The sequence below is a fragment of the Mauremys reevesii genome, linkage group 7 (assembly GCF_016161935.1).
Source record: "Mauremys reevesii isolate NIE-2019 linkage group 7, ASM1616193v1, whole genome shotgun sequence".
In the NCBI taxonomy this organism is placed as follows: Eukaryota; Metazoa; Chordata; order Testudines; family Geoemydidae; genus Mauremys; species Mauremys reevesii.
In genome coordinates this window covers 15,745,437-15,758,637 of record NC_052629.1, presented here as the reverse complement: position 1 = coordinate 15,758,637, position 13,201 = coordinate 15,745,437, and positions in this window count along the sequence as shown.

Below are 13,201 nucleotides of genomic sequence, written 5' to 3'. Positions count from 1 at the left end.
AGTGTGTGGAAATCATAACTCGGGGCAGAAAGTTGTTGCATATTCCTCTCCTCATTGAGGGAGGGATGAATTTTATGAGATTACGCTGTACAGTTCCCTGTGCAGTGCAAGATGGTATAATTTTGGGTTTTTACTCCAGAGGGGGTGCATGCCTGAGGAGCTGGAGCCTTCCCATGCAGGGGCTGGTCAGAGAGCCTGCATGCATGTAACTGGGTGTGTCCCTAACTGTATGTACGCTGGTGAAAGTGCAGGCTAGAGTGGGCTTTGCAGCTTGTCACAGCAGTATGGTGTAAAAGGAAGCCAGGCTGGTGGGTCTGGGGGGCTCAGTGATACACCAATTCCAGGTGGCACCCCAGGGGGAACCCGTCACACCTCCCCTCTAAAAATCATTAGTTACTTTTGACAAATCCTGACCCTGAATCTTTATATAGGCTCCTAAATAAGTGGCCTGATATTCAAAAGTACTAAGCACAGCAGCTCCCACTGAAATCGAGGGAAGTTACTGGGTGCTCAGTACGTTTGAAAATCAGGTTATTTATTCAGTTGCCTAAATACAGAATTTGGAGCCTTTAGGGCCTCATTTTTGATAATCTTGGCCTGTGAACCCACCTTTCAAAAGTGACTGGTAAACTGCATGCTTATCTTCCTCATTGCCATGCACAATTTGGGTGGCAATCTTGAAAATTTGGCCATCTTAATGACAGAGGACGAATATTCTTGCTGTTCAGGCACTGGACTTGATAATCAGACAACCTGAGTTCTATTCCCAGCTCTGCAACAGATTTCCTTAACTTCTCCCTTGGCCTAATTGTTGGCAATGTCTTCATTGAAACCTGTGTAATTCTCTCTGTGAACATTGAATATGGACAATGGGGCTCTAAAACCTCTCTTTCGAATGATTGTTATGCAATGTGGCAACCTTTGAATTGAATAACATTCATACATTTACTGTATTAAAATAGACATAAATCCTTTTAACCTATATAAGTGAAACCCTGACCCCAGGGAAGTCAATTGCAAAACTCCCATTGTCTCCAGTGAGTCAGAACAGAGCTGACTAGAGGAAGACAAATCCATTTTGCAGCAACTTTAGTGGTTTTGACATTTGTTTTGATTCTGCAGGGAACACAAACAAAGCCTTTCAAATGTTTTTGGTGTCAGCATGTCGGTTTTTGATAGAAACCTGAGCTTTTTGATTTGGGAAGGGCTGCATATGAGTTGCCCCAGGAGAGCTTTACATCTCAGGTTACTCTGTAAAAGGCCGAGTAAGGACTTGAACCTAGGTCTTCTACATGGCAGGCCCATGCCCCTTCAAAACAGCAGTATACGTGAAATGTTTCAGTAAAACAGCATATTTCAGTTACAATTTGTTGCCAGTCCATGGTGTTGGGAGGCTGCCAGTTCTTCCATGTGATAGACATGGGGCAGTCTCAGCAAAATAAAATGACTTCTTTCTCCTTTTCCTTCTCTTGTTTTTCCCCAGTTCTGGGATTCCTACTCCAAATTCTGCTCTCAGTTAGTGAGGAGAATTGTTCAGTGGTTAGGGCACAAGCCTAATTGTAGGGAAATCTGGGCTGAAGACCCTGCCCTGCTACTGACTGTCACTTAGGTGCTCTGTGCCTCAGTTTCCCTCCTGTAAAATGGGGATGATACCTCCCTACCTCACAGTGGGGCTGTGAGGTGCTTAAATACTGTGGTAATGGGGGCCATATAAGTAGATTGATTTACACCTGGGTAAGTCCAGAGTAACTTCATTGAAATCAAATAAGAGTAGATTTAGACTGTTTAGTATTTGTTGGTCTCCATTAATTTTCCATTCTTCTCCCTTTACAGTACAATGTTCAAAACACTACAGTTCATTGCTACCGAAATGTTTTGGATTATTATTCTAGGGGACTGTGATTTGCCTTCACAAGGGCTCCTCCAGCTGATCCTGCTTTTCAAGAGAAAGGTGCCACCGAGCCACTGCCAGCCATCTCTGCTGATTGGTGGATGGGGAATTTCAAAGCAGTGGCTGATGCCTGAACCACTTTCTGGTAAGCTCCATTCCCACAGGAGATTGTCATTCATCTAGTGGTCAGCATGTAAATGAGAGCAGAATTTGACTTAGTAGGTGTAATCCTGGACTTACTAAAGTCAATAGTTTGGTCCTTGACTTCAGTGTGGTCAGGATTTCACCTAGTGACTTTATCCTGCACAAGAAGGTCAGGGAAAGTGTGGGACCCTTACTGAATGGTGGAGGCAACCTAGTGACAGATGATATGGAAAAAGCTGAAGTACCCAATGCCTTTTTTTTGCATAGACAAGGTCAGCACCCAGACTGCTGCACTGGGTAGCACAGTATGGGGAGGAGGTGAGCAGCCCTCAGCGGTGAAAGAACAGGTTAAGGACTATTTAGAAAAGTTGGGCATGCACAAGTCCATGGGGCTGGATGCACTGCATCCGAGGGTGCTTAGGGAGTTGGCTGATGTGATTGCAGAGCCATTGGCCATTATCACTGCTACAGGCTAGGGACCAACTGGCTAAGCGGCAGTTCTGCAGAAAAGGACCTGTGGATTAGAGTGGATGAGAAGCTGGATATGAGTCAACAGTGTGCCCTTGTTGACAAGAAAGCTAACGGTATATTGGGCTGTATTAGTAGGAGCATTGCCATCAGATTAAGGGAAGTGATTATTCCCCTCTATTTGGCACTGATGAAGTCACATCAGGAGTTTTGTATCCAGTTTTGGGCCTCCCACTACAGAAAGGTTATGGACAAATTGGAGAGAGTCCAGCAGAGGGCAATAAAAATGATTGGGGCTGGGTCACATGACTTATGAGGAGAGGCTGAGGGAACTGGGCTTATTTAGTCCGCACAAGTGAAGAATGAGGGGGGATTTGGTAGCAATCCCCTGAAGGAGGGTTCCAAAGAGGATCGATCTAGACTGTTCTCAGATGACAGAACAAGGAGTAATGGTCTCAAGTTGCAGTGGGGGAGGTTTAGAATGGATATTAGGAAAAACTATTTTCCTAGGAGGGTGATGAAGCACTGGAATGAGTTACCTAGGAAGGTGGTTGAATCTCCATCCTTAGAGGTTTTTAAGGCCCGGTTTGACAAAGCCCTGGCTGAGATTATTTAGTTAGTTGTTGCTGCTTGAGCAGGGGTTGACTACTGACCCCCCTTCCCTCTCTTCCAACCCTTCTTATATATATATGATTAAGAATGTAACTTAATGTGATCATGAAGATGTGTGTGTAATCAAACACTGCTTTAGTTATCCGTGTGTGTGTGTCTATAGAGAGTGGGGGGGAGAGGAAGAGGGATATTCATTCAGCTAGTGGATGGGCTAAGGCAGTTTGTGAGGTTTGCTTAAGCTTTGTAAGGCCTATTACCTTCTCTTATTATTTCCTTCCTAAATTAGTTGCAGATTTTGTACTCAAGGCACTAATAATATAATGGATTGGTTCCCAGGTTAATTCCACATAGTCCTATATTGGTGACTTTGTCACAGTGGGACTGTGAATCTAAAGCAAAAGAATTCTATTGTAGTTTTCTCTGAACATGCTTTTATTATATAGTTATTTATGTTACTGTGTCTGGAATGCTGCTATAGCTTGGTAATTCATAGTTGCTGGGTTGAATCCTTCATAACCGGAAGGTTTGTTTAGTTTGTTAATTAAAGCTAAGCATGCTGCAGGGTTCCATCTGTATAGATCAAGTTGCAGGATCTGGGCCCTCACTGGGAATTATTTAAATACGGTATTAAGCACAGACCATTATTTTTTTCTCTCTTTAATAACAGGTCTGCAACTAAATGCAAAGTTCGCTCCAAAGAATAGGAAGTAAATAACTAGTTCCTTCTCATGAAAACTGGCAAGTGTAACATTGCCTAAAAACTGCAGTGTTGGGTGTCTTAGGAATCTCAGTCTCGGTTGTTCTAGACATCAAAGTGTTGCTAGCTGAACTACAATCTCTTGAAATGCTAATCTGCATCATTAACTGCAATGGACAGAACATACAGATTGTTCCTTTAATTATTTGAAAGAAAAAAGGGGGAAGATCTTCTTGAATGATTTTCCAGTTCAAGGGCAATTTAGTTTCTTGCCTCCAGCCAATGTAATGATTAAAATGTCGCTTTGTATGATTTATGGATATCAAGATTTCACACCAATCTGTTAACCTTCCAGTCATGCAGTGATGAGTGAACCCAGTCTGAGTCTGGGCATTTGGACTCAGTGTTGGGGCACATTTTGCCCGATTCTGTTTTACTCTAAAAAGGAATGGATGAATCTGTAGGAGGCAGTTTGGAACCTAATTTTCTTCAGCCAGGGAGCTAATGCTCTTCTGTGGCAGGAAAAATAGGCCCAGGTGTTCAGCCTCCAGATTCACAATTGTGAAATACTTTCTCCAAGTAATTGGGGAAGGGAAATTAATTGAAGGGAAATTTATTAAAAAGGCATTTTTAATAGACTTTGCTATTCTCCAGGGAACCGTCCTCCCTGTGGTGCTTCTCCTTAATCAGGGAGAGACGTAAGTGCGGTATGTCTCCAGCATCTTACACTTACAATGGAAGAAATGTATTTTCTAGGGTGAGGCATGACACTTGGGCAATTCCTGCCTGCCTGCCTCCCAATGACAGGGATCCCATGAGTCTGCAATGAGTGTGGCAGCAGTAGTTGGAACCTGGAAACTGTGGTGCTGGCATGTGATATACCTGGGCATGAAACCTACGGCACTTCGGAAACTCCAAAGTACAAAATGTTACAGGGCATTTCCTCAGCAACACCAGCTAGCACGCCTGACACTCTGCTCTCGGCACTGGCTTCCCACAGAATTTCTAATCAAGTTCAGTGTTTCAGTCCTTTTCTTCAAGAGTTCCATGGTCTGGGCTTCCAGCTCAGGGTACCTTACAGACTATTTAAAGCTCTTCCAGGATGAAGACCATGCTTGACAACTTCGCTCCTGCAGTACAATGGAACTTTTAACTTGTGTCCAGGGGCAGTCCAACTTGTCTCCAGGAGCAGTCCAAGCCTGTGGAATGAACTCCTTCAGCAACTAGAGACCATCTCAGATCTCACCACTTTCCACTCCAAGTGCAAGACGCATTTCTTTGCCTTTGCCTTTGCCTTCTCTATTCAAACACATAGCAGCAGGTATAATAAAGGACAAACCAACCAACCTCCACCTGAACAAGACCCTTGACTGCTCACGCTTCTTCCTCTGGGGAGAGGATGAGGGAACAAATAACACATACCAGATGTGTAGTCATTACTGGAAGGTGCTCAGATACTATGGTGATGAGCATGCTATAAGAACCTACACAGTCTGGTACTATGCAATGAGCTTCTGGCTGCTTTCCCAGTCGCAGTGTGTTCTCACTATGGCATAGACCAGGGGTCATCTATTTTTTGTCAAGGCCCAAATTTCTTGATCAAAGTCCAGACTCCAGAGAAAACAATAATAAAAAAACCCAACCGTAATGATAATAATAAGTAAATAAAAAGATTTTGGGGTCCGTTCAAAAGCATCTGGTGGTCTAGACTTGGCCCACGGTCTGCCTATTGACTATCCCTGGCCTAGACTGTGACAGAGATGCACAGCCCTAATTAAGGGGCTGCAGTAGGAAGAGACCCTGAGATATAAGCCTTTGTATTAGAGGCCTGGTATGAGGCAGGACCTGCTCACACAATTTGGCAAGAACAGGGCTGATATTGCAGAAATACACATTCCTAAGAAATGCTAAGCACAGAGTGCTCACACAAACACATCTCGATATCAAGTGGTACCAAAATATCCCGATATCAAGGATGGTACAAAAACATTTCCCAAGGATAATAGGAACACACTGACTCCTCCTAAAAGATAAGGTCAGGATGATAGTATGTAATAAAAACGTTTTAATCAAACCAACAGGTACAAGATGATGGGTGATAACTAGTGACGTCAGGGGGCAGTAACTAACTACGTCAAAGGGGCAGTACTAACTTGTTTGTATCGGGGTATAAAGAGTATCTCAGAGGGAGTATCTTTGTCTGACCTTAGGGAGGAATGGAAAGTCCCACCGTTCATTGAACTGGTCCATTGTTACGGGCATACATGTATTAGTGGTCCGGTAAAGTCTGCAGGATACTAGTATCATGCTTTGTCAACAATAAACTTGGCTGGGTGCCGTCATCCCTTAACGGATCTTGTCATCATTGGGCGTTTTGCTCGAGATCTTCCATGCCAGCTGTCTGCACAGGACTGGGGTGGCAAACAGAGGGAACACACACATGTAGCCAAACATCTAACCACAGGGGCAGTACGAAGTTCACCTCAACAAGGGCAGCTTGAGGGGGATTGTGGCTCAGGCTGTGTTGTCTTTTAGGAAATGTGCCCTTCAGGGTGGGTGCAAGGATGTTTCGCGCCCTAGGTGAAACTTCCACCTTGCACCCCCTCAGCCCTGTGGCAACTCTCTGCATCCCCCCCATCCTGATGCACCCCCCCCACGGCAGCTCCCCCCAGCCCGGGGAGCTGTGCGGCAGCTCCCCGCCCCAGCTCACCTCTGCTCCGCCTCCTCCCCGAGCACACTGTCGCCGCTCCACTTCTCCCGCCTCCCAGGCTTGCAGCGCCAAACAGCTGATTGGCGCCGCAAGCCTGGGAGGGAGAGAAGCAGAGTGGGGTGGCATGCTCAGGGGAGGAGGCAGAGCAAAGGTGAGCTGGAGCGGGGAGCGGTTCCCCTGCGTGCCACGTCCCCCCTTACTTGCTGCAAGCAGCCCTCCCCGCGCCCCCCTGCCCCAGGTCCCTCCACCTAAATGCCGCCGACAACCAGGATGGCTGAAGATCCGGCTGCCGCGGTCGCCGCTGAAGGACCCAAAATGCCACCCCCCAAATGCTAGTGCCCTAGGCGACTGCCTAGGTCGCCTAATGGGTTGCACCGGCCCTGGTGCCCTTAGACCTGTGGGCTGGGAGGGAAGGTATGGCTTCATCACCTTTCCTGGGGCAATGTGCTGCTTAGGGCAAGCCCTGCATTCTCCTGAGCACAGGGGCTGTGAGTTTGACCAGCCTTGAATAAGGAGTCAGGAGAGGCGTGCTTCTTTCATCCTCTTGCCCTGTGCCTGCTGGATAGATGTTTGGTTGATGGTAATTATAACCTCATGGGATACGTGAGAAGTGGTATGAAATTTGCATTTGGAGTGGGGCTGACCACTGACTGCAATATGAAGATGGTCCAGTGCCTTCAAAATAAATGTTTGGATTCACGTAGCTCTCATCCAAAGCCTGGATGAGAAAATTCCAAGCCATGCTTCTGAGCACCTTCAGCTTTTCTAATTCTTAATCTAGCCCTGCTTCAATTACTCTAACGAAGATCAATTCATTAAATGCTGCCTCTGTAAATAATTATTTTATATTAAATGTAAAACCAGAAGTACTCAGTTATAGGAAGCCTGCATGAGTCCAGAAGAATTCTGGAAAGAAAACTAAGTGCCATAGCTTGTGATATTTAATAAAAAAATCATTTGAACACATGCAAAAATAGTTGTGAAAACACAGCAATTACCAGCAATAGCAGTTAGGTAGCAGCAGAGTGACCCTGGCATCTGCCTCCCAAGCTAGCACTGTTTCCTACCTAATTCTCTGTTCTGACTCTATCTTTCAGCCCCATCCTTTGACTCTGTTGTCTCACATGACTACATAAAATGTCTGCTTTTACCTGCCAGGCAGCGCTTCTGAACAGCTAGAGTGGGGGACTTGCGCTTGGTATGACCCACCTGCAAAACACCCCACAGCTTTCTTTTGTCTATATAAAATAACCTGGTTGTTTGAGATGTGGGAAGGGTTTTATTCACCATCCAGGACAGCTTGAGGCTTTCCTGTTATAGGCACACTGACCTAGTTCTTTAGAAAGGTGTACCAGTCACACATTTTATTAAGGGTAAATGGTTGATAAAGGGTTAGTTAATGATTAGTAGTTATTATAAGCATCTTTCAGATATTACTACACATTTTAGATTGGCACGGGGGTGTTACGTTTTCCCCTCGATGCCCAATCCACAGAGGATGCGACTCTGTTACAGCTCTCAGCTACAGAGTGAAGCTAGTTGAAAAAATTCTGTTGAAATGTTTTGTGGTCAGAATTTGATGATTTCTCTGCAAAATGGAATTACCTGTGTCTGCCCTGCTTTTCACTCTGGAGGCATCCGGTTCTGTCTCCAGTGTCAGTCAAGATGGTGGCTGTCACATAAATGGGGGCTTGTCTGGGATACAAACCTGGGAATCTCTTTATCAGTAGAAAGTGTTATATAGGTGGCCATAAACAATCTGCTGAACTCTATAACAATTGATGAATCATTTACTAAGCCTTTATAAATGGACCCTTACTATAAAGTATGACCAGTGCTCTTACAATGGAAAGCCTTGTCTGCACTAGTTTAGTATTTGCAGGAGTTACAGCTGATGTGCACCTGAGACCTGATCTCTAGGGACCCCCTCTGAAGGTGACAGGATAGTTCAGTCTCAATGCCCATATAATTCTCTTTCTGCTGGTATTACCAACAAGGGTGCCGACTATGATGGCATTTTCTCTGAGGTGGTCCACTGGGAACACCACAGAGACCATAAAACTCATTTCACATACACGGCTGAGCAGCATTTAACTTCTGAGTTGAAAAATTGCCTATTTTTAATCAGATTATATCTTTTTTTCAGGCAATTATCACTTCAAGCAAAATAGACCAAATCCTGGCCTACAGGACTGATAGCACAAAGGGCCAGAATACTGTCGCAGGATCTTTGAGTAAGTACCCCACTGACAGCCTGTCTGCAGACTTGGCCCAAATCATGAGGATTCCTTCAGTATAGGGAATCTCTTGGGGTGACACATCAGCGTAGCCTGCTCTGCGCCACCTTCTACCAACCATCCCAGTGGCCAGGTATGGCTGGAGTGCTGCAATTATCTGGGGCCGGTGTAAGACGTAGGCACTGTAGGCTCATGTCTAGGCCCTGGCTTGTGAATCTCAGCTTTCATTTTCAAAGTATGCCGCCTAGCCTCAGGGTTGGGAAGAAAAGCTCGAAAATGTGAAACAAGTGTAATTAATTCAGAGAAGTCTGCAGACAGCCTGACAATGAGGTGCTAACTCCACAGCTCTGGTGAGGTTCTACCAATGCCATCCAGCAGAGGACACTTTGAGTGGCAGGAGGAGAAGACTTCAGTAGGCCCAGTCCATCCAGTCAGATTCATACAAGCTGCTGCAGTAAGTATTGGGGACACTTGCCTGCTACCATCCCTGCCAGGGGTAAAGAAGGGATCCCTGCTATCACAAGGGTAGAAGGCCGCTGCTGCTGCCCTTATCTGTATGCAGTGTCCTTTGTTATTGGTATTTACCAGTTTTCACCTGAATTTTGGCTTTTTCAGAACCAAGGAATTTTTCTTAGGGGAAGTGGACAGGTCCATGCTAAGGGCCATCGGGGACAGGAGGGGGCTCTGTCCAGAAAGTGGGGTGAGGGAAACCAGTGCTCATGGGTTGCAGGTTTCCACTCTCCCTTTAACCCTGGCCTTTCAGCTTGGCCCTGTTTCCTTCCTCTGCAGTGGGCAGGGGGAGGAATGAGAAAGCATGGAGCCTGGTCATCGGTCCCTGTGAGTAGTGTTCAACCCCATTCATATGGTCACTTGTGTACCAGGTGCCCCACCCTCACTGCCCCTGTCCTTCCCACCCCTGGCCCGCATGAGTACTGGGCATCCCCCTCACCTCCCGGCCGCCCCAACTGCTGCCCTTCATTTTCGTTTTTTCCAATTTTCTCCTGTTTTTAATTTTTTTTGTAATACAACCCTATACATTTCCAGGAAATGGGAAAATTAAAAAACCCTGAAGGGCCTTACCTGGGTGGGACCCCTGCCACGATCACTAGAAGTGGTGGTGGAGCCAAGATGCAGGGGTGAGGTTGCAGGGGTGGAGCCATGGAGAGGCCCATGTCCTAGTGTCCCTCTGGCCCCTGACGGTCTCTAATTCGGCCCTCCCCTGTTTAGTGCAATGGCCCCCGGTGAGCTGGTCAGCTGATATTGGTAGCTCAGGACTGTGGGAACATAAATGTATAGTAGAGCAATCTTCCCCCACTCCTATACCTCAGCAAATGTGAAAAATCGGGACGGGGGTGGGGAGTAATAGGAGCCTATATAAGAAAAAGACCCCAAAATCAGGACTGTCCTTATAAAATCGGGACATCTGGTCACCCTAGCACAGGTACTGAACAAAGAAGCACTGTTCAGCCAGACTCGAGGATCAGAGCCATTATTCCTTCAAATAGAAAATACTATATCAGCCTCTTTTCTCAGCTCCCCCAATTGCTTTAATTTAACACTGAATCTTCTTGGGACATTATTCCAATATTTAATTTAATACATATCTGATAATAGCTTTTAGTGGAATTTCTAGAGTATTGGCTAGTTTTTCCATAAGATACTAGACATGAGCAGAATGAAGGGAACAGAGGAAATGGACTAACCACACTGCAATCATCTGAACTCTTTTATATATATATATATAAAAATCTCTTTTTTACTTATTCACTAGGTAGTATGTAGTAATTATATAGAAGAGGATTTGTGTGCGTGACTGCTTTAGCAATTAATACATGTTCAGGCAGACTAATAGCATGGTCAGGCTTTAGTGCATTTTTCCTCTTCATATTCCATATAACAGGGCCCTGGGTTTCTATATGCATTACTTCAAATGATGTACAATTTTAACTCTGCATAAAAGCTTTTTTTCGTACTAATATCAGGACAGCAAACTAGTATCTGCTTGTTTGAGAGGAATGCAGTTGAGCCGACATTTTTCAGAAATGGATTTCAAGTGGTTTGTTGTCTAGACCTGGTTGTATTTTAAGTGTTTGTTTTCATTTTGTTTACTCATGTCCGTGTTCATGAAATCCAGTATGAGAGAAATGAGAAGAAATGTTTAAAAAGAGATTTCTGCCTAGCTGCTTTTATTGTTAGCTGTTTGGCTGTGTGTGTGTGTTCTGACAGCTGGCACAGCAGACCTTGAGCAAACCGCCCAATGACCACAAGATCCATTAAGGTGCAAAGGCACCCAGCCAGGTTTATTGTCGACGAAGCTTGGTAATAGAACCTGACAGACTCTACAAGGATACTGAGACATGTATGCCCGTGACAATGGATGCAGCTCAGAGAATGGCAGGACTTTCCATCCCCCCCTCGGCTGGCCAGAGATACTCCCTCTGAGATGCATCTTTATACCCTGATACAAACAAGTTGTGTACTGCCTCTGGCATAGTTAGTTACTGCCCCCTGATGTGGCTAGTTATCACCCATCACCTTGTACATTTTGGTTCAACCAAAACGTCTTTGTTATGTACTGCCATCTTGACCTTATCTTTTAGAAGGGGTCAGTGTGTTCCTGTTATCCTTGGGAAATGTTTTTCTACCACCCTTGATATCAGGATGTTCTGCTACCACTTGACATCAGGATGTGTTTGCGTGAACACATTTGTGCCTAGCACTTCTTAGGAATGTGTATTTCTGCAACAGCCCTGTTCTTGCCAGATTCTGTGAGCCGGGTCTGCCTCATACCATGCCTCTGATACAAAGGCTTATGTCTCATGCTCTCTTCCTACTACAGCTTTAACTCCAGTACACATTGTTCTGTTGGTCCCAGGATATTAAAGGAACAAGGCAGGTGAGGTTATATCTTTTATTGAACCAACTTTTGTTGGTGAGAGAGACAAGCTTTTGAGCTTACTCAGAGCTCTTTTTCAGGTCTGGGAAATGTACTCAGAGTGGCTATGGCTACACTGCAGCTTACGTCAACATAAGTTATGTTGGTCAGGGGTGTGTATTAGCCACCTCCCCGAGTGACACAATTTATGCTGACTTAAGCACCAGGATGTTGGTGGAGAAAGCTTCTCCTGCCAACATAGGCACCGCCACTCACGGGGGCTGGAGTAATTAAGCTGAAGGGAGAGCTCTCTCCCATCATCTTAGAGCGGCTACACTAGAGAGCGTACAGCAGTGCAACGGTGTTTAGCATAAGTAGCTAATACATATTTCAAGGGCCCATTCAAGGTGAAGTGGTCTGTTAACTGAGGACATGAGGAGGAGAAAACTTTGGGGAGAGAGGTTAGAGGGTTATAGTTTGTTGTAATAAGCTATAAATCAAGTATCTCCATTCAGTCCATGCTTTTTAGTATCTAGCAAAGTTATGACTTTAAGCACCCAGACTTGTCTTTTGAAAGTGTTATGCAGGTTTCCTTTCAGGACTAGGACTGAGAGGTCAGCTATAGAGTGATTGCTAGATGACAGCGTGTTTTTGTTTTCCATCAGTTTTCTGTGTGAGTTCATTTGAGAGCATAATGATTGGCTTGTTTCACGCACACAGTTGCTAGTGGAGCATCTAGTGCATTGGATGAGGTACACCACATGTTGTGATAGGCATGTGTAGGGCCCATGGAACTTGAAAGGTGTATTGTGGGGGGAGTTGTGGAGATATGTCTCCAGATTTTGCTTCTGTTGTTCTGACCAGCACAAACCTCACTACCTCCAAGTGCAAGGTGCATTTATTTGACCTTGCTTTCTCTAATTCAAACACAGAGGAACAGGTATATTTATATATATAAATAAATAATAATAACTGCTATTAAAAGATACACACTATCAAAAGGAGACTCTTCCCTGGACACACCCCTCCTTCTAGGGAGAGGAAAAGAGAAGAAATGACAGATATCTAGTCACATGGCTTAATGCAGTATGAATGCAATATGAATGCGGTATAACAACCTATATTGAACAGAATGGAACAGCAAAGAGGAATCAAGTTCAGTGCACCTTGATTTCCGAGTTAAAATCTTTTAAAATTTACACTCTTCTTTCCCCCACAATAACCCCTCTTTTGTTCTCTGCTACCTATTTATGATCATGTGAGAATCAGAAGCTGGAATTACTTTAACCTCACACCACTTCACTGCAGCCAATAAGCCTGTGCAGTGCAGTCATTAGAGGAAATTGGACTCTGTAATGGAAAGGTAATAGGAATAAAAGATGAGATTGAGGACTGCCACAACCCCCAAGTTAACTACACCTCTGACCTCTTCATAGTCTCCTTGAGAGCAACCCACATATATTTCAGGTCTCTACTAATCATCTGGCTTGGAGAGGGATCCTGCTGCAGTCTCCTGAAATTCAATGTAATCACCTCAGCAGGCTGTCATGTAGTTCAGCACCTGCAA